General features: G+C 45.2%; 1 protein-coding gene across 12 annotated transcripts in view; it reads left to right on the top strand.

Annotated features, from left to right (window-relative positions):
- DENND2B (DENN domain containing 2B) overlaps positions 1–22061 on the top strand; it is a 155189-nt gene that overhangs the window by 80306 nt on the left and 52822 nt on the right. The window lies entirely within an intron of this gene.

Raw genomic sequence — 22061 nt, 5'->3', positions numbered from 1 at the left:
TTTAATATGACAGATAAGACTAAAGCTTTCCTTAATCCTTTCTTCCTGAAATTGATATGCCACCTCACCATGTGTATCTTATTCTTTTATGTATCTGTGTCAATAGCTAATGCATAGTATTGTGTTTTTTAAAATATTGTACACATGACACCATTCCTGCATGCAGCCTTTTGCAGCTTGGTTTGTTTTATGCAATGTCATCTTTGAAAAGTACGCGTATATAAAATCATTCAATCTAATTGGTGTATGACGCACCATTGCATGATAGTGAGAGATGGTTAAAGTATTTCTACATTTTGTGTATTACAAACAGTGATGGACATCCTTGTCCAAGGAATGCACATGAGTTTATGTACAGCAGGTATCTGTAGTGAGGTACCTGTTCTCCAGTTTCCTGGGTCACACCACATTGCTCTCTATAATGGCTGTATGTATTTACCAGCAGAGTATATGGATTTTCAATTTCCCCAAATTTTGGCTAACACTTGGAGTTCCAGACTTCTCAGTATCTTCCTGTCTGATGAACAGGAAATTCTATCTCATTGCTTTAATTTTCATTTTCCTGATTTCCCAGAGAGATTGAGCATTGTTTCATATGTGATTATTTGTTGTTGTTGTTTTTTTTCATTGAATCATCTGTTCATACCTTTTACCTGTTTTTCTGTTTGGTTATTTATCTTTTTCTTATTGATTTTCAAAGTTCTCAATATATTCTGATTTTAAATCATCTGTCAGTTATGTACTTCGCGGTTATTTTCTTCCTGCCTGTAGCTTGTCTTTTTACTTTGTGTAGAGTATCATTGTGAACATGTATTTTTCACAGCTTTCGAAATACATACTCTTAATGTGTGTGTGTGTGTGTGTGTGTGTGTATTCCTAAACTGTCCTCTAGAAAAGTTATGCTAGCCTGTACTGCCTCCACTAGTGAATGAGAGTGCCCCATTCGCCAAACCCTGCCTGATTCTGGGAAGAGTTTTATCATATTGCCTGATCTGATAGACAAAAAATTGTATCGCCTCTTATTTTCTACCTTTTCTTTAAGTAACTGAAACCTGGCTTTTCCCTGAAGATCTCACTTTCCTGCGATCTTTCTTTAATGAAGCAACTTCATCTCCTCCCCTTGACATTCACTCTGTATCACCTGGCCTTGTTTCTAGCCCTGCCTGGCAACTTTTCCCATTCGAAGTCAGTCTCTCCCTTCACATATATCTCCTCTCCTCGTTCTTGTTGCTGACTCCCTCTTGAGTTCCATGTTAATTGATTACAACCTTCTTCATATGTCCCTTTCTAGCATAATTAGGGGCTTGAGAACTTCAACACTGAGAATCCTTCCATGCTTCAGTTTCAAAGTCCCTCAATCTGTTCAGCTCTAAAGACTTCATCTTAATTCCTCTTAAGGTACTCGTAGCGTGGCCATACCTTTGGCCTCATCTCTTGGAGCTATTCCATTTTCAGGATCCTAAACTTTGAAATTCCCTTCCTTCCCCAATTTCCTGAATGTCTATACCTCCTGCTTCTTCATTGCCTGCTCCTGACAGCTGGTTCTCTGACCTTTTCCTGCTTATACAGCCTCTTCACTGCCCTGGGGACTGCCCGCTTATTTTCTTATTCAGCCTGGGTCACAAAGACAACAATTCAGTCAGGTACTTTATAACCTGAGTCCCCTCTCTCTATTATCCTTCCTATGATTTTCAGTCCTGGCAGACTATATGACCAAATTTTTCTGCTATAGCTCTTAGAATTCCGCTTTATCTTTCAGAAGCATAGTTCCTGACCCATCATTCCTTCCTCAGAAAATGTCTATGGTTTTCCCGAGAAAAGATAAGATCCTTAATTTGGCTCTCACAGGCCTCTAAACGCTGACATTTCTCTGTCCTTCCAACTCTCCTCCCTCGTCTACTTCCAGTTAAACTCCTATTAGACTGAATGTCGTGCTCTTCATTTGTCTTCTACTTTTCTGTATCCAAGACTCTGCTCATGAAGTTCTGTCTGCCCACCATTGCTCCTCTATTCTTTTTGTCATTTGATCTTCTAGGCCCAGAGCAAAGGCAGCCTTCTCTATGAAACATTCTTGCTTCTTCGGTTGAAAGTAACCTACCTCTACCTGAGTTCACAGTGTTTCAGCTCTCTAATGGCATCTCTCCAGTGGCACTCAAAATAGTATTTGTTATATGTCTCTTCTATCCACCTTACTAGAATGTGAGTTCTTTGAGGATAGACCCGTGCTGGATGTATTTGGGTGTCCCAACCAGCACTAAGAACATTAGTTTACTCTTGGTTGGTATTCGGTGTATATTAGTTGAATGCACGATGATTGTGTGTGTGAATGGATGGAGGAGAGACTGTTGACTTGGTTTAACAGAGACTGTACTTAAAATTTTATACCCATTTTGCTGCTCTAGTGAGTAAAGAATCAAGAGTTAGCTTGACCTGGCCCAACAGAATAGACCAAGCTTCTGACCCACATTGCAGCTGGGAGAGCATGAAGCTTGTCCTATTGTGGGAGCAAAATCTTTGAGTACCATGATTTCCATCAAGATGTTTTCAAGTTTAGGGAGTTAAGCTGGCTACATTCTGTGCAACGCAGGGGAGAGGATTTCACAGTAGTACGTGAAAAGGAAACAGTGAGAATGCTCTTGGCAGAGTAGGAGCAGAGGGACTGGAAAGTGTGGTGACCCGGAGGTGAGGGTTTTATTTTCATCACATCAGGCCAATCTCTTTCCTCCTTACCTCCCAGGGCCGAACGTCAGTGGATATGGGAAAACATTATGGGCATGATACTTGCCATTCTTCCAGCCCTGGGACTTTGAGTCATAGTCTGACTCTTCATCTCAAAAGCCTCCTGTCTCATTCTGTCCAACTACTGTTTGTCGTGGAGGTCTGGCTCACATTTCCTCTCCCACAGAAATCCTCTTCTGAGCTACTTCAGCTCCTCCACTCCTACCCATTATACTTTAGAGTACTTTTAGTCTGTATCTCACATTTGAATTATTTCCTATTGCATTTCGTTTCACTAAGTTAGTCTGTGAGCTCCTTGAATTGCAAGAACCATATCTCATGTTTTGTTCCCTCTGCTAAAAACAAAGCGCTGATCAGTAATTACTATTGATTTTATTGAGGAGCCTGATACTAGAACTTGAAAGATTATCAGAAGCGGAATATTGAAGATGGGAAAGAACATGAAGGTAAAAAGCCTTGAGCTGGTTCTCCCAGAGTGTGGCTATGGGGAGACGATGTCTATTCGTTTTTACAATCTCCTAGTGTACAGGGGAGGAGGGCGGGTTTCCCAAATTCTGGCTTTTGAAGCCCTGCCTTTCAACAGTGGTCAGCACCCAGGCAGTTGAAGAAATGAGGAGTACAGGATGTGGACTTCAGGGAAGAAGAGGGTGGACTGGTGGCTGAGGCCCACACGGCCCTGACCGTCCCCGTCCCCCTAGTACATGGAAATGTAGGCACACATGAGACATTGGAGCTCGATACATCCTTTACCAGCCTCTTGCCTGAGCTGGAAGCAGGACAGGGAGCAGCAAGCCAGTTGGCTGACTTGCCTTTTCTGCCTTAAAGTACTTTGTTTCGGTTGCTAACAACAGACATGGATAGTTTAAATAAAACACAGACACACAGGCACATAGACACATATGCGAAGAGTGAAAATTCGAGTTGTCGGGCAGGCGGGGCTGAGGTGGAAGAGGACTGCAAATGTGTAGCTGATCCTGTGAGGGTGCTTAGTGTGCCCTGGGTCCTCCCTCCTGCCTTTGGAGATAGGGCTGCTGTTAGGGATAGCTGAGTGGGGGCAACCTGGGTGGTCGTGTAGGAGATGACATGGTCTAGATGCTACAGGTTTCAAGACTAGGTGCTTGTTTCAGTTGAATGCAAAGCTTTGCTCAGGCAGATCCTCCTCCAAGCTAGAGAGGCCAGTAATCTGAGGGCTAACGGCAGCTTTTCTTTTCTCCTTCTGTCCTGCCCTTTCTTAAAGGCTTTGGTCATTCAATCCCTTTTAGTGCTCACGTGTGGTGTACATTGGTCAGTAGCAGCTGTGACCTTTCTGGTGATCCTGACCTGTAAAGGTCTGCACACCTACGCATGATGGCTGGTGGTTTGAATAAGCCCCTGAAAGATGTGAGCTTTCTTAGTATGGATTGAAACTGATTTAGCCTCACTGGGAAGGATGGTCTTACTAGCAAGAGGCAGAATAGTTAGTGCTATAAGAAGCAATAGTCGTATCTCACGCGAGATGAGCTTATTCAGGTAGATTGTGATGAGGAAGACTGCGAGCCTCCATTGCTGGAAATATAAATAGGGACAGGTTAAGTGTTCTCTCTTTATTCCCTCCTGGATCTCAAAGGTATCTAAGATTACATTTGGAGCATCTCTTCCGTTTCCGATTCAGGGGTAAAAAAGGAACTGTGTTGGCTGATATGACCCATGATATGTCACAGTTACTACGTTTGTTACTAGAGGAGTTAAAGGACCAAGGTACATGTTAATGGGTTACCTATTTTTTTTTTTTAATTTAGGAGGTATGTGAGATTATCTCTGTAATAATAGCAGCCTGACTCATTCTGATAACCTTTCTTGACTAGGAGAGAGAAGATTGTGGAATTACTATTAGGGTCTGAGAATTGCGTATTTCCCTGGAGAGGCTTAGGGGAATCACCTCCCATGTGACCTCAATCATCTGTGCAGTCTTGGTGGTACAAAGTCTGGGAACTCCTGAGGAAGATGTTGGTCATTTTCTCTCTGTTCCCTGGCTTAGGGCAGGAGTGTGAGGCCCTGTGCCTGGTCCTTAGGAGGAGTAGTTGACTAGGGCTATTATTCAATGGGGTTGGACCCTGCCTAGTCATGAAGCTAATAAAACACTAAAGCAGGATGGCCTGCACTGTTCTTCAAGTTGGTCCGAGAATGATGTTCCTTGTAACAGAATATGTTCTAAACACCAGGCCAGGGTGACTTCTTGGGAAGGCTGAAGGAGAGGCAAGGAGACCTCATCCAACTGGACTTCTCCCACACACACCTCAGCCCCCACAAGTGTCACAACAAGCTTCCTGGTAGTCGACTCCCCTACCTGTGTTTCAGGTGAGCACGGAGGATCATGTTAAAGTCCCTCCCATCATTTAGGAGCCCATAGAACTGCACTGTTTTCTTTACTGTGTCCTCGGTGTCTGGCCTAGTGCCTGGCACAGAGGAAGCACTTGGTCATTGTGGATCAGGTGGTTTCCTAACCTAAGTTTAAGAGGGACTTAGACTGGCCTTGGAGCACAGATAGGATTTGGATAAGCATAAAGGAAGGAGAGTACTCTAGGCCGGAAATGGTTTGAGCACAAAAACATGGAGGCAGAAATGGACATATTTGGAGCAGGAAGTGGCTTGTCCGGAGAGGGAAGTGCGTTTGTGTGTGTCCTGTGTGTCTTTGTGTGGAGGGCAATGAAGGGTGTGGTGGTAGGATGGAGGATGGTTGAAAAGGAAGGAGGAGGAAGAGGGAAGCGAGACTGGTCGGTAGCATTTGACAAGGTTCTGGAAGAACCGGAGGAATCTGGATCTCTCGTGATTGGCAGTTAAGGATCCCAGAGGAATGAATGTCATGATATCGGTGTTCCTGAATGCTGAGACTGTCATTTATGAGCAAGGAGGACCGGAGATGGAAGAATAAAGCAAACTAATAATGATGACAGTACTACTTCACATTTACTTAGTGCCTCCCATGGGCTGGCACTTGATAAAGTACTCTATATGTAATCAGAGACTATCACTGTGGTAAACTAAGTGTGAGGCAATAGGCTTAAGAAAAATTGCACAAAAGGTGGCGTACTTAGTTCTTCATATTTGGCTATATTTGGCTCTTATTTGGTTAAATAAGAAATAGCTCCAAGGACATCTTCTTCCTGAGCTCTGCTTCCCAAAACTTGTCCTTGAAGCTGGAGCTGGGGTGGTTATCTGGCATGGCTGGGCTGCTGAGCTTTTGCATATTCTCTGCCAGAAACTAATGTCCTTGGGCCATGGCTGGGGTGTGTCCCCAGTGCAGCCATCTGGAAGGTCAGAGAAATTAGCCATTAGAATGTGCCCATTAGTGCTTTGCGGGGTTACAACCTGTCAGTGGAATCCTAAGCCTGGGAACTGCTTCTGTCACAGGGCTTTTCAAAGTTGGAACAGGCTAACTTCTAGCACTGGCTGCTCCCTTATTTGGACACTAAATTTTCAGGGTGAGATTGAACTTCTCTTTTGGTTAGGAGAGTGTTTTAAGGATCTGGTATCCTTGTAAGTGATTTTCAGAGAGATAATGTGACATCAGAGCCATACCTTTCTTGACTCGATTCGTTCTTCTTCGGCCTTTAGCCCATCCACTTATAAGACCAGGATGGAGCCCTTGTCCACTGTCCCCCTCACTTCAGTCTTCCTATGGGAGAAACGGTTAACACATGGAGCCAGGAGTCTGGGTAGCTAGCTGAGGCTCAAGAATCTGGCTCCAGGGTTCGGGAGTGACTTCATGCCCAGCCTTGGGTCTTCTCTCTTGGCTTTGGGGAACTTGCTATGCCTATTGACTTTGTGGGTTTGTGGTTTTTATGCCCAGCTGTGTGTGGGGCCAAGGTGGGTGCAGGGAAGGATGTGGGTGGTGGGTGGTAGTGGTGCTGCTGAGAGTATAGAATCTTTGGTGGCAACTTTGAGAGCATACTTCCCATCCCCCCTCCCCCAGTGGCTGTGGACAGCTAATCATACCAGAAGCTCACCTCCCGTCAACCTCTGGCTTTCCTTCTGGTTGACCCCTGAAAACCTCAGGAAAGTAATTGAGCTCATGGCAGTGACACTGGATCTTATTGGAGGAAGGGAAAGCAGGAAGGAGAACATGCTTCTGTCAACAAAGGTGTGCTTTCACTAGCCAGGACTTGCTGTAAGGCGGCCTTCAGCCCTTTGGGTGATTACTGTGGGCTTAAAGTATAATGTCGTGTGTGGAAGAGACTGTAAGTCATAAAGACAGGTAGGGCTGTGGAGTGGGGGCAGGTCCTCCCACTGCAGTTGCTAAGAGCCCAAGGCGAAGGCTGACTGGACTGAGAAACTGCTACTGCCCAGAACGATAGCACTTTGGCAGTGTGGTGAGTCCTTTGCATGCAGTATCTTATGTAACCTGTACAACATTTTGTGGTTAAAACTGTCGTCTCCGTTTTATAGATGGAGAAACTGAAGCTTAGAAAGGTCGGGTACCTCATCCACAACTTCATGGCGAGTAGGGGCAGAGTTGGAATTTATACCCAAGGCTACTCTTTTCCTATTATTCTTTGTAGAGAAAACTATGACAAACCATTAATTTTAGTTAACTTTATTTTAGAATAGTTTTAGATTTACAGAAAAATTACAAGGATAGTACAGAGAGTTCCTGTACAGACCTTGCAGGCCATTAATTTTTTCCCTCTTCTGGTCCATTTTATGAGGATTCTATTGGGGTGGGGTACAGATTTGGAGTGAGAACATTTTTTCTAAAGATTCCAACTTGGTGATTTTTCAGCTAGGATTTTTGAAAGTCTATCAGAGCATATTATTTCTTCTCAAGTTCCACTCTGTCTCAGCTCTGCCGGACTGGGCTAGGCCTGGCTTTGACATCTAGTTTCAGAGTCAAATACTCTACTTCCTGACTCTCTCAATGGAGTTGGATAGCAGCTGAGTTTCAGAGTTAGGGAAGGCAGGTAGCCGTGGGGAGAATCCTTAGCAGCTAGGCTTCTGGATCTCGTTCTGTCTGATGGGGCTCTGACTGGGGAGTGTTAATAGTTTCAGCTGGCGTTTAGTGGCCTGGAGCCAGAGCTCTTCTAGGGACACAGGGAGCATCTGTGCAATGAGGCTTTTTCCCCTGGATGCTCTGTTGAGCCTATCGTTGTACAAAGCAGAGTTCATTGTGGTGGTCGCTGCCCAGGCCTCAGTGTGCAAGCAGGCAGGCTGGCTGTGGGCAGGGTAATATCTCTGGGCAGCTGGTGCGCTTTCCTTTGGGCCCCAGGCACGTTCTCCATTTAAGGGAAAGGGGTCTGCGATCTCCTTGGCTCTGGGTGTGAATGGGCTGGCCCGAAGTTTGCTCATGGCCATTGCTGGATGTGCTTTTTCAATGAGATCATTCTAGAATTACATTCCTATGAAATTATATTTCACTTAGGACGTGAAGCTGGATTTGTGTTAAAGCATTGGCACTAATACTCAGGGCTCCGAGCGGGGCCGAAATGAGAATAGGGATAAACAGCTCTTATTTAGAAGGAAGGGAAGACAGAAGGAGAGAGAAAATAATTGTTATTAGGATTTTGCAATTAAGACTGGTGCACTGTCAGCATAGCCAGGGAGTCGGGATTGCCACTCTGCCCGTGAAAAGGCAAACATGCTTTTTGTTGTCCCAGCGGCGTGCCACCCCCAGGCAGTGTGGGCTCACTGTCCCACACCTATTTTTTCTCTTTTCTCTTTGTCAGTGTCTATCCGTCTCTGTCTCTCTCTCTCTCTCTCTCTCTCTCTCTCTCTGTTTCTGTCTCTTTACACTCGGCCCCTCCATGCTGGTAATATGAGATTGTCATATTCTGTCTGATTCCGACCTGTATCCTTATGGAAATGCTGTTCCCGTAGCTCAGAATATCCTTTACTCCTTTTGTCTGCCTAGAAAACTCCAGTCTCTCTCAAATTCATTTCAGCACCGGCGTCTGTGAAGTCTGTCGTGCCGCCCTCAGAGTTGTTTTCTGGAGCTTCTGTGTTATCTGCCCTCGCACAGCCTGCTCTTCCTGCCCTTCCCATTGGGTGTATTTGGAGGGCAAAGAGTATTTCCCAGTCCCCACTACCCAGTCACAGTACTTGGTAAAGAACAGGTGTTCGTGAAACGATCGTTGAAGGAAGGAGCTGAGTGAATAGCTGGTTGGATGTCAGTGAGAGTTGGGTACTGCAGGCAGAGCAAGCCGCAGGATGGTGGCTAACACAGCACGAGCGACATCAGCGGCCAGCAGACTAGAGGGTCCCACCTGCAGAGAAGGTGGTGTGTGCGTTTGTGCGTGCACACACAGAGGTATGGAGAAGGTTGTGGGAATGGTAAGATAGGGTCCAGTGACTTCTAGGTTCCACAGGGAGATTACAGGGATCAGGTCTGGCCTCACTTAAGGTCCGATGAAAGAGCTTCCTGAGCTCTTTGCAAAACTGCAACAGGATGAAGAGGAAAGAGCACCAGACTTGGAACTGGGGATTCTGGGTGGTGGTGGTAATAATATTCATAACAACAACAACGACAACAACAACAACAACAACAACAATAATGTAGTTCTTACTATGGACCAGATGCCATTCCAAGTACTGTTTGTGTATTAGCCCATTTATCCTTATAATAAGCCCTATGGGGTAGCTGTCATTAACTGTTGCTGAAGAACCCAGGTCTCACAGCTACAAAGTAGTTCTAGACCTGGTTCTGCACTTAGTAGTTGAGTGACCTTGGGGCAGGAAGGCGTCCCTAAACCTGAGTCTCCTTTGTAAAGTGAAGAAAATACCTCCAAGGCTTGTTTGGTAGACTCAAATGAGATAAGGTGTGAAAGTGTTTTTGAAAAGCACAAAGCACTCTATAAAGTACTTTGGAGCTAGCTTTGGGGATGGAAACGGGGTGGAGAAGGGAAACCTGATTTGGATATTGGACTCATACTTAATGTATAGGCTGCTCTGAGTGTGGGTCACAATTGTACTTCACAGCCTCACTGGCTGGCTAGTGGCTGTATCTTTGATAATATTTGGAATCGGGATTTGAGGTGCCATTAAAAAATCAAGAAACCGGTTTTTATTGGACCCAAATAGATATGCAAAGGGTCACTAGAGACAGATCTTTGGAGCTGACCTTTCCTTCTAGCCAAGGAAATATTGAGGAAGCAGGGTGGTGGGCATTTATTTGCATGGGGGAGAATTACTCTGTTGGGCCCTAGGGAGCAGCGAGGCCAGTGCAACTCGTGGCCCAGAGACTGGCTCAGAGACAAGGCCCACGTGGGCTCCCACAGCCCAATGGCCCAGCAACAGACCTCAGGATTCCATGGGCTGGTGGATTGTGACCCATTTTTCCTCAGGTGAGAAATCTGTGGAGTTTTAGAAGTTGCTTTACATTACTATTGCCTTGGTAAAGGAGACTGTGTTCAACAAAGCGGTCCATTATTGGGGGCACTGGGTCCACAAATATGCCAACATTGGGCTTGGGAAGTGAGCTGTGCTGAGCCAGGCAGTGAATGAGGTAGAAGGTGAAGGATGGATGGGGAAGTGTATCTATGCAGCATGGTCCTTCTGAGGCCCATTGCTAGCCAGTATTCTCTGGACCTCCATAGAGCCAAGTGGCTTCCTCCATGAGCTCTGAGCTCAGAGTGCCTCCAGCCTGGTACTTGCCTGGATTGGCCATGATGCCTGTGTGAGTAATTATAGGTCACTGAATAGAACCACTAGTCAGCTACATCCCTCAAAAATGTCTAATTGTAGGCTACAAATATGAAAATATACAAGAGCTTAGATATGTCATACCGCATTACAGAGAGCAATGGCATGAGTCAGATGTGACTTGGGTGGCTTTTAGTATGTTGGGAGCTGCTTGGGGAGCATGTTGGCTGGCCCAGAAGAAAGGAGGAGGCTTATTCCCCACACTTCCCATAGGGAGACTGGGGACTTAGGCAAATGGGAGCAAATACATGCTGTGACCATAGCTTGCTTTTCATATCTATACTTATACAGCCAAAGGAATGTGGTTATCTGAAGGTAGATTTGACTTTTCTTTGGAAATTGTATGTACCACAGGTTTACAAACCACATGAGAAAATGGCACGTTTGAGTCTCAGGATCCTTGGCATTTATGAGTCTAATATTTTTTGGATTCAACTATTTCTAATACTCTTGAAGGTCAGTGATGTGTCGTAGTCTGTAAATGATCAACTTCCAAGTTTGAAACAGTTCTACAAGGACTCAGGGAAGCAAGATGCCTTGTTGAGCATGAGCCTGTCTAAGTGCTTGGCTCCAGACCTCCATTCAGAATTATCTTTGCATTCATTGGGAAGGTAAAATGGGTTAGGACAAGGATTCTTAAAATGAGTCTATGAAGGAACTGTGGGAGCTCGTGAAACCCCTAAAATGGTAGATGGAAATTTATGTGCACATAAATTTTCTATGGAAGTTCCTGGGTTTTATTAGATACTCACAGGGCTCTGTGACCTCAAAGTGAATAACAACGGCCGCCCTCTAAAAAGAAGAGATTTGGGACAGTCTCAGTGTGCACCCCTTGGATATCAAGGTGCTACAGTATACTTGGCAGTTACTGCTCATTCAGACTTAAGATGGATTTCTCTAGTTTGCACTATGTTATGTCATATGGTTCTGAATGAACTAATACACTTCTACTTCAAGGATGCAAACTCAAATGTTTCAAAGTCTTTGAGGGCGTTTTCCAAGTAGGAAACTTTTTGAGCATGTATTGGAATGAAAGTACAGCTCTCTAAGGACTATTTGAAGAGAAACACCGGGTATGTTGCGTACAGTGGTTCCGCCTCATCCGTGGTTTCGCTTCCCGAGGTTTCAGTTACCTGTAGTCAGTCGGCTGTGGTCTGAAAATATTAAGTTGAAAATTCCAGAAGTAAACAGTTCATCAGTTTTAAATTGTTCACTATTCTGCGTAGCATGATGAAATCTCACACCAGCCTTCTCTGTCCTGCCCAGGACAACAATCATCCTTTCATCCAGTGCATCCATACTGTAGACAGTTGTCCCTTAGTGTCCCCAGGACCCCCTGTGGATATAAAGATCCACAATGCTCAAGTCCCTTATACGAAACAGCGCAATATTTGCATATAACCTAGGCACATCCTCCTGTATATTTTAAGTCATCTCTAGATGACTTAAACACCTAATGCGATGTGAATGCTATGTAAATAGTTGTTATACTGTATTGTTTAGGGAATAATGACAAGAGAAAAGGTCTGTGCATGTATAGACAAAACCATCTTAGGCCTAACTGCACAGTACACTTCAGCAACAACATAACTTTAAAAAAAATAAATCTGCAGATGTGGAACCTGCGGATGGGGAGGGGATGGGAAACTGTACGCCCCCCCACCCCCGGCCATTGGTTACTTAGTAGCTGTCTTGGTCATCAGATCTATGGTCGAGGTGTCCCGGTGTTTGTGTTCAATAGTAGCCTGATACTACATCACAATGCCTACAATCACTCACCTCACTTCATTTCATCACCTAGGCATTGTGTCATACCACGTCATCACAGAAACGATAAGTACAGTAAAGTAGGATATTTTGAGAGAGGAGGAGACACCATGTTCACATAACTTATTACAGCATATTGTTATAATTGTCCTATTTTATTAGTGATTATTGTTAAGCTCTTACTGTACCTAATTTATAAATTACACTTTATCATAGGTATGTATGTGTGAGGAAAAACATAATATATACAGGGTTTGGTACTCCCCGTGGTTTCAGGCACCCACTTGGGATCTTGGAACGGGACTTATTCCTTGTGAATAAGAGGGAATTGCTCTATTATTGTTAAGTAACCTATTTCTTTACCTGTAGTTACACTCTCATGCCCTCAGCAGTTGGAATCCAGCCTATAGCCCTAGCACAACCTAGGTAAAGAAAATCTTGAAATTAGTTCTTTGAAAATTGCTCTATAGTAATTCTGCTGTCACTGAGATGGCCCCTAGCGAGATAATTGCTTGAGGCTGGTGGGGAAATTTTAAATGCCTTGAGAGAAGTGGGGGTGTCTGAAATACCTCTTATTACCTAAGTACACGACACTTATTTATTGCTGGGCCGAGGGAGCCCAGGTTCACATAGAAGTGTGCTTTGTCTGGAGTTGGGGCTTTGGGGGGCTTCGAAAAACACCCAGCCTGGTTGCTTTGGTCTGGTCCAGCGCAATGCCGCCTTAGCACGAGGCCTCTCCCCAGCTGAGGAGGCAGCCCTTAGCTTGGTCTAGGTTTCCAGACTTGTGACTAGTAGCAGTGGTATGCAGGTGGGATTTACCTTGGCCTTTGGGATTGTCTTTCCTCTTAGTTTTAAATTTTTCAGTTAATTCTAAGAATCAGGCGTCTCAACATTGAAAGGGACCTTACATGCCACCTGTGCTAACTTACAAAGCAGAGGGTGGAAGGGTGGTGGCATGTGAGGCGGTCTAACCTGTGTCTGCCTCTTTCACTTTTGTATCCATCGCATCTTAACTGAGTGGCTTTTAGTAGGGATTCAGAAATGCTTCTTAAACGAGCAAGTCCCTGTAAGCACCAAGAACTTGAACAGGGCGCTGTCATTACGTCATTTGTTCATTTATTTGACAAAAATTACTAAGCTCCTACTATGTGCCACTTATTCTAAGTTCTGTGATGTATGATAGCAAACAAGACAATCCTTGTCCTCAGGAGTCTGCAATTGAGAAGTAAGGATTAAAAAAATTTATAGTCTCTCGCTGGATTTTAAGTATAAACAGTTCTCTCTCATTTTGGCCGTTTCGAATCTTCCCATTATCTGAAGTCTCTTTGGGGGACCACAGAAAACACATCTAGTACCTTTTTCACGCGCGCGCTTCCCCCGGGGACAGCCGTCTCTTCTCCAGCGTGGACCGTCACTTCCTTTAGCCGCTTCTCCTTGTGCGTGCCTCTGGCAGCCCTCTCCATCCTGGTTCCTGTCCTCAGGATGCAGTCCAAACTGAGTCCACCCCTCCGACAGTGTGGAGTCCAGAACACAACATCCCAAACAATTTCCGGGGAATGTTTCAGCATAGAGCCTTTTATACATTTCAGCTTTGCTCTCCTTACTCTGGGCTCACTCAAGGGATGATGGAAAGAGAAGGTGCAGGACTGGGCCCGACTGAGAACATCGGGTTTGGCTAATCCCAGAATTGAAAACTCCTTTCTTTTATCTCCTTTCTGCCCTTGCCTGCCCTCCCTGCCCCCCTCCCCTTGGTATGAACAAATCTGCACACGGCCTTGCTGCCAGTAGCTTGCCTTTGCTTTTCTGAGTCACTGCCCTTCATTACTAGGGAAATTAGCATGAAAAAGCAAATTCCAGTTCTATAACTTTATTCTACTTCAGCCCATTGTCACATTCTCTACCCCCACCCCCCAAAATGACAAAAGTTATATCTTGTGACATCACTACAGTGGGTAGTTGTATCAACTGCTGTGATGTCACCAACAGAGGATTAGGACTCCAGGGAAGAATGGGTGGGGGGGGGGGAGTGTGTGGGGCGAGAAACCCCTTGGGAACAAAGGAGTTATTTTCATGCAAATCTTCACCCAAAAGCCCTGTTGGCCTTTTAGTGGTTGGGCTGTGATGGAAGCCCTCTCTGGATTCCCATTACTCCCTCCCTCCATGGATTTATGGTTTGGTTTATGGACATTGCCCAAGTCTGAGCATGTGTGAAAGTCCCCTGCAGGCTGGCTTCTGGGCTGGCTTTGGGTTTTATTCAGGAAATTGGTACGGATTAGAGTTTTTCAGCCAGGGGAGTTCAGAGGAGAGCCTGGGGGCAAAGCAGAAGCAGTTGCGCACCTCCTCCGGCCTGAGAGGGGGCTGGTGTGCAGCCACTTCTGTTCAGGCAGAGGGGCAGCTGTCAGCCGCTGTGGGAGGCCTGAGTGTGCGATTCACGGTCCTGAGGCTTTCTGTTTGCAGGCTTCTGGGGCAAGTTCGGGCCTGCCCTGGGAACTCCTTCTTGGCTCCTGGATGCATACTTAAACACACCTGCTGCAGAGGTTCTCAGAACTTTTTCAGTTCACAGGCTCTTAGTGTTTCAGTAATTTTTTTTTTTGCGGTGTCCACAGGCCAAAACCTCAGTTTCATTTATTAAGTACTGAGATCTAAACAATTTAGTAAGTGCTTGTATCTTAAAAACGGAGTGGCCATTTGAAAAAAAAAATTATGCTTATAAAGTGAAAGGAAATATATTATTTCCTTCTTAAATAACCACAATTACTAACTAGTAGGACGTACTGGGCACTGCACAATACTTCACATCTTGGAATGAGATCGAATACTGCGATCTTCGTTTCCTGTTCCACGTTGCTTTTCACGTGGAACTTGCTTTTTATCACAGCAGCTGCTGAAAACCCAGTTTCACAAAGAAATGACATCATCGAGACGTATGCAGTACAATCTAATATTAAAACTGTGAACTCATGGGGTGCTTGACAAATGTTGAGTATTGCTGTTTTTCTCAAAAATATGAAATATCTTGCAGCACCCCTGTGAGTTCACGCCAGTGCTTGAGGCGACCTCAACACATTTTGAGAACTGCAAACCTACAATTGCTAAGTAGCATTTGCTTTGTTTAAAGGAGGGAAAAGGGGCAGAAGGCCTTTCTTTTACCAGAGTGTATGTTCCTGAGCATGTCCATCCCTAGGTGGGGAAGAATGAAGACAAAATGTCTGAAGAGCTGCAAGAGAGGAGCATCTCATATTTATTTTGTGTTGATTCAGGGCCCTCTGAACTCAACAGCTTAAAGAAAAATGGCGTTTTAACACCAAGAGTTCGGGGACCAGGCATGGGACCTGCCAATATTCTTTTGCAACTCCATCCAGACAGAGCTCGGCTGCAAGGGTGTACTTGGGATGGAGGATGGCTTCCTGCCACAAGATATGACAGAGACTAAAGGACTAATGTGCTCTGCCAACCTCTTCAGATTCTGAGGTCTGCCACTTAGTATGAAACCTTAGGCAAACCACTGAACCTGAGCCTCAGTTTCTTCATCTATAAATTGAGACAGCTAAGTGAAATGAGATAAATGCATGGGTGGAACTGGCAAAGCCTGGCTGTATACGTGCACTTTCTTCCACTACCCTCCAAAACTGAGGAATTAATTGCTTATCTTCAAAGGGAAATCCAGCCATAAGGATCCAGCTAAACTTTTGCAGTTGATAATTACTCTATCTCTTATTGATAAGTTTGCTCTGTGTATTTAATGTTCTCAAATCTACTGAGCCCTGTAACCTGTGTACCTACTCTTCTAGGTTCTTTTTTCACTTTCTGAATGGTATTTTTAATTAACAGAGTTCTTATTCAATGTAGTCTAATTTATCGATGTTTTCCATTATAGTTATCGCTTTTTGTGTCCTGTTCAAAAAAATCTCAGCTTGCCTCAAGGTCTCCTTGGCTTTTGCTCATGTTTTTTTCTTCTGCTTGCAATGTTCCACCTTCTTTATCTTGCACAAGTCCCATAAGACTCAGCCCAGAGTTACTTCCTGCCTCCTGCAGAAGCCCTCCCCAACATCCATCCTGCCCACCTAATTAGGTATCTTTCTCCTTGTCCTCAGAGCTCTGTGTCCATACTGCTATAATAGCTCTTGTTACATTGTGCCAGGATCTTATCTTTACTTTTTTTCCTCAGGCAGCACAGGGAGTTGCTCAACAGCAAGGTCCAGAGTATAGCACAGTAGCATGGGGAAGATGCCTGCAAAGAGTAAAAAAATGAAAGCCTAAGGTCCCCACACCTCTCTCCCTCTACTTTTCCAGCAGTATTTCCAAGCCTTCCTTATCCCGTGCTCTTTCTTTTATGAGCATAAACATCTCCCAGGCAGATTGTGCAGTGCTCCCCTAGAGAGTGTGCTCCAGATTGAGAATTAATCACATTACAGTGCTTTAGAGAGGGCTGATCAGTAGTGTCCAAGACAGTAGGTAGGCATCATCAGGAAAGAAAGGTCCTATGATTCATTAAGTCCTAGAGAAAGGACCTTTGCACTTTACAATGGGAAAGTGTTTGTACTCTCTGCAGAGAGCGATTTCAGTTGAGTTCTTAGACTGAAGCCATCTCTACCCTGAATATTTTAGGTGCTCAGAGGCCATGGCCCTGTTTTGAATATTGTGAGTGGGTGTGATTGCTGCAGGTAGGTCAGACTCTGAATGGTGAAGGCTGGTAGGGCTGGAAGTTGGGCCTGAGTAATGGAGCCTGAAGCTGCTCAGCCTGTCCAGGGAGGGCCACTCTGAGCTGGTGGCAAATGTCTTTTAATTCAAAAAATGTTTACTAAGGGTCTTCTATGTCCCAGAGACCATTCTAGGCACTGAGGATATATAGCTGTGAATGAAACACGAAAATATCTAGCCTCATGGAGCTTATATAACCATAATAAATACGTGGGAAAGAAAAGCAGTATGTTAGGTAGTAATAAACATTATGGAGAAAAATAAAAAATAAAACAGGGGGAAATAGGGGTGCTGAGGGGTAATTTTTAATACTAAATTTTTGTGGCATGGTCAGAGAAGTCCCCACTACAAAATGACATCTGACCAAACACCTGGAAGATGAAGAACAAGTTCTCTTGGGGGAGTATGTCCTAGTTACAAGTACAGCACGTGTAAAGGCCCTGAGGTAGGAACATGCCTGGTGTGTCTGAGGGAATAAAAAGAGTGTAACCGATGTGGAAAGAATAAGAGGAAGGAGTAGCTAAAATGAGGTCAGAGATACCATGGGGACCCAGATGATGAAGGGTCTTGTAAGTCATTGTAAAGATTTTGGCTTTTACTTTGAGTGTTTGGATGCCACGTAGGGGCTTTGAGCAGAGAGGTGATAAGATCTGCATTGATGCTGATGGTGAGTAAATTCGATGGTGGTAGCTTATTAGGGTCTGTTCTGATTGTTTTTGTTTTCTCAGAGAAGCCGGAAGCAAAGTCAGCTAAAAGAGTCAGGACAAGGGAAGAAGTCTTAATGGCTGAGAGTTGGGGGAAAAGCTAACTCCTTGGCCCAGAGAATTCAAATGTATTCCCTCTCAGTTCTGAGTATCTCTCTCCCCTCTCTCTCTTTTAATAAATGAATTCTCATTGATCTTCGTGTTCTCATTATAAAGATGGGATATTCGCCCTGTGCTACAGATAAGAAAACAGGGGTTGTCTTGTCCAGTCACTATACCTTACTATTTCCTAGTCCTTTTCTGAGAAAGCTGGCTTATGAGTGGTGTGTTTTTCTAGAGCAGGGGAAGCATTTTGCCATCAATCAGGTTGAGTTCAACTAGACCTGTGAGCTTGGGTTGGGTGAGAATGAGGTAGATTTAGGATCAGGAAATAGCTTCAGAAAGTTGGCATATGAACTGGATATTTAAGAGAAACAGCGCGTAGAGGACATCAAGGTAGAAGGAGTTGGTTGAATGAAGCTTGGAGGCACGGCATCCTAGGATGTACAGGAAATGGCAACTAGTGCGCGGTGGCTGGCCAGAGGGATGGCACTGGCGAGATAGGTCTGCGGCCTTTGAATCATCATCATGGTTACGGGACCCGCCAGGCTTTTCTTGCCAGAGTGAAGGAGTAGTGATGAGCCCCCGGGAGCCAGAGCTCTTTGCAGGACAAACTTTCATCCTACTTTCTTTTTCCAAGTGGTGGCAAGTCATCAGGCAGAGCGGGCGCTATTGTCCTGGCAGAGCCGGGTCGAGCTGTTTGCTGAGAGGCTCAGTTTCCAGACTGGCAGAAACAGCTGTGTCTAGGTTTTTAAAACTATCTTGGAAGCAACCAGATTTTCTTTGGCCTGGAATTGCCTAACAAACCCTCACCCCATTTCAGGCTTTCAGGAAATGTTTAAAACCAACTTCAAACCTCCGCAGAATCTGTACTGAAGTAGAGAAAGGCCATCTGGCAGGAAAAAGGATTGACAATGGTTGAGGACGATACCCCAAACTTAAAGGGCTCTTTGAGGAGGAGGTTGGGAAAAAGGATGTGGGAGTGATAAGTGGACGTGAAGAGATGGAAAGAGAACTTAATAATTTGTGATTATTTAACAACAACAACAAAATCATCTTTTCCTGTGGCTAGTTGAAGAGGATTTCAGCTTCATAGGGACCTGTCAAAACACCCGGCCATTTCTTCTGACTTCCCACCAAAACAAATCTTGGTTCTTCTCCCCTTGACTGGGCTTATAATCTCGACATTTTTGCTTAAAGGGCTTTCCGGACCTAGAACCCCAGAACCTGGGGGCAGGAATGGAAAAGATCCAAGGTACGAGGTACGTAGAAATAGTGATGGAGAAAAGGGGGTCTGACAGTTTGGAGGGAAATATGAGTTACACTGGAGAAAATCCTTCCTGGCTCCCTCTCTAAAGCTTTTCGATGTCCGCACCCAACCTCTGAGCCCCCTTTCTCCCCTGTGCCTTGTAATCTTTTCTTTTTAGGCACAGCAGAGCCAAAGATAGGGTTTGGGGCAGATAAACCAGTGAGAAATGAATCAAGAAAGGAGGGGAGGATAAAAGGGGTGAAGGAAGAGAAAACCAACATGAATGAGATGAAGGTAATTTTCCTAGGAACAGCCTTTCCTTACGGGTGTGTTGGGTGGGAACCTGTTGCTTCCTCAGAGTCCTGGAAAACGATTGAGATTGAAAGCCCTGAGGGTAGGTTAAGATTGGCTGCAGGGTGTGAGGAAAAGGCCTGCCATTGACAGTCCAGCTGGGTGGGGCTATAGTTGGAAAACTCCCTTTTATTGGTTTTATAGCAGCTGTGACTTTTGGAAGGGGAGGAGTGCATCTGAAAGGATAATGGCCAGTCAATTTCTAGGGCCCTTTGTCCTCCTTGCCTTCAGTTCTTTGGGGGCCCTCTTTTGTCATCAGTTAACAAGTCAGTTAACATATTCAAGCACCTTTTTTTGTGCAGAACTTGCTAAGTATGGAGGATTGTTCAGAAAATGGAGAACTAGCTAGCACTGCCCTACAGCTTTCTCAAGCCATGTGGGGACAGAGCTGTCCTGATGTCAGACCAGCAGGAAGGCTGAACTTCCTAGGAAATCCCGAGAGGCTGTACAGGTGAGCTGCTGCATCAAGTCCCGGCTGTTAGTTCAGGCAGAGCTATGAAAGGTAAATAAAGCCCTTCCCACCTTAGCCCAATCCAGGGACACTGCGGGAGAGAAAGGAAGAATCGAATACTCAGATTTGGAGAACCACGGTTTAAAAGGAACTCATTCTAATGACGACCCTCCCTGAAGCTGGCCGTGCCAATATTGGTCGCTTAGACTCTTAGAGGAAGAAAGAAAAGAGTTAGGTCCTCCTGTGGGGGAGCTGCCAGTCTGTTCAGTATCTTCTTAACCAGAGCATAGGGATGCAGAAGGGTGGTAGTCGAGAGTCAGTAATAAAGTCCAGAGGGTCCAAGTGGGTGTTCCCTGGGCAGGGTGAGAAGGCAGGTTGCCCTGTGCAGAGCCGTGGTCTCTGGGCTGTAACCAGGTTCTGAGGGCACACACAGAGCTCATCCCCCTGACGCACTGCTTCCTTCCTTCCCTTCGCGCTGCCTCTGAAGCTGTTACTTCCACAAGACAGATTGCTTAAGAAATAGTGGAACATAGATGTCGGCAGAAATTCTCTCATGTGGTTTAGAGGTTTCCTTTGTCGGGTGTCTCGACTTCTTACCTGGACGAGTAAAACAGAATGCTTGGCAGTGTTTGTACTTCCCCCTCAGTGGCAACTTCAGCCCCAGCAGAATGGGACGCTTCCCTCCAAAGGCATGCATCTGTTCTCATCACTCTCAGTGTTCAAAAGTCTCCTTCAGGGGCAGGGCATACCAGCTAGACCTTTAGAAATGTTGCCTCAACAAGGGGAAGCAGTCTTTTGCTCTAGGATGAGAAAGTTCGTTCTTAGTTCCGCAGAAGGAGCTCCCTTCAGGGACTGACCTCTTATGGATCCTTTCTTGGATCGGGTGATAAGATTGGGTTGTGGGGAGAGGGAGCACTAAGGGAGCTAGCTAGAGAGTTGCGAGATGAAGGCTGAACTGAGTTAACGCAAGGAGCCTTCAGAGTCTCTTTCCTCCAGTGGCAGTGAGGAGAATAGATGGGGTTTTCAAGTGCCAAGAGGCGTGCCCTGCACTAGAATAGGCTTTTCTCCCCAGCTCAGGCCCAGTTGTCTAGGAGGCTTTGTGTGGCTGCTCCTAGTGCAGTACCTTCTCACCCTTCCCTGCTGGGGTGCATTCTGGGACTGCAGCACTCAGTGGCTGCCTGCAAGTCAGGACACAGAGTTGTGTAAGGCTGGCCAGCTGTAGGCATTGAGTGGGAAGGGACAGTGGTAAATTGGAGAGAACTTGCTGCATGGACTCAGGTAAGGCCAACTGTTGCTAAATAGAAATGCAGACAGTGATGGCAGATTTTCTAATTTTTCAAGAGAAGCCTGAATCTGAGTTTTTATTTGTATTTTATTTGTACACATTCAATTTTTAAAATGTTTGACAACTAATTCGGAGTTATTAAAAATAAAGGAAAGGCCCAGTGAGACAAATTTTTTGCTCTTGCAACCGACCGGTTTATGTCTTGGGGTATAAACTCTTTTTCCCAGGAGTTTGAAAATGAGGAGAAAGTGAGGAAAGCAGTTGTTAGCTACCACAGGCGGGTGGTAAAAAGAATTGCTTCGATATGTAGAAGTTCTGCGCACACCGAAGACTGAGGAAACTGTTTCGAGGGGACATAAGTAATGCTTTCACTGGGTCCGGTGATGTGCCTGCCCCTTTGTCACTGAGGGTCTGTAGTTCTACGCGGGGTGGGAAGAGGAAGAGGGACCGAGTATCCATCTTTATTTGCTCATGGCTGGGCAAACTCTTGGGAAGATGGTCGGTCAGTAGTCACCCTTCATACTTTTCCAAGTTCTCAGAGAGCAAGTTGTAGGACACAAGTTTTCATACCTACGGGTGTATAAGACTAGCCTGAAGCACTTTCTGAAAATGCAGATTCCTAGGCGCCGCCCCACAGATCCCCATTCAGGAGGTGGAGGCGGGACCTGGGACTCTGCATGTTTAACAAGCCCCCCGTTGGTGTTGGCGTGAGCGGAGGAGGCATAGCTGAGTCCACATTCCTGCTCTTCCTTCCCTGGGCGAATGATCTCCAGCTCGTCATTTAATCTCTCTGAGCCTAAATTCCGAGTAGGTCTGTATTATCTATTATCTCCTAGAATAGTGAGAGCTGAAGTAGATGGAAGTAGTACTGGGTCCTGGCTCAGTGCAGGCCACCTGGTCTCAAATTCCTGTGTGACGGGGGCAAGCTATTTTTCTCAGTACTTTGGTTTCCTCAGTAACATGTAAATAATAATAGTACAGACTTCATAAGGTTGTTAAAAGAATTAAATGATTTAATACATGTAAAGTGCTTATAACTTGAGC

This window comes from Rousettus aegyptiacus, unplaced genomic scaffold (genome assembly GCF_014176215.1).
Source record: "Rousettus aegyptiacus isolate mRouAeg1 unplaced genomic scaffold, mRouAeg1.p scaffold_m13_p_5, whole genome shotgun sequence".
NCBI lineage: Eukaryota > Metazoa > Chordata > Mammalia > Chiroptera > Pteropodidae > Rousettus > Rousettus aegyptiacus.
Note: the sequence above shows the minus strand (reverse complement) of the source record. Positions and strands in the feature narration are given on the sequence as shown.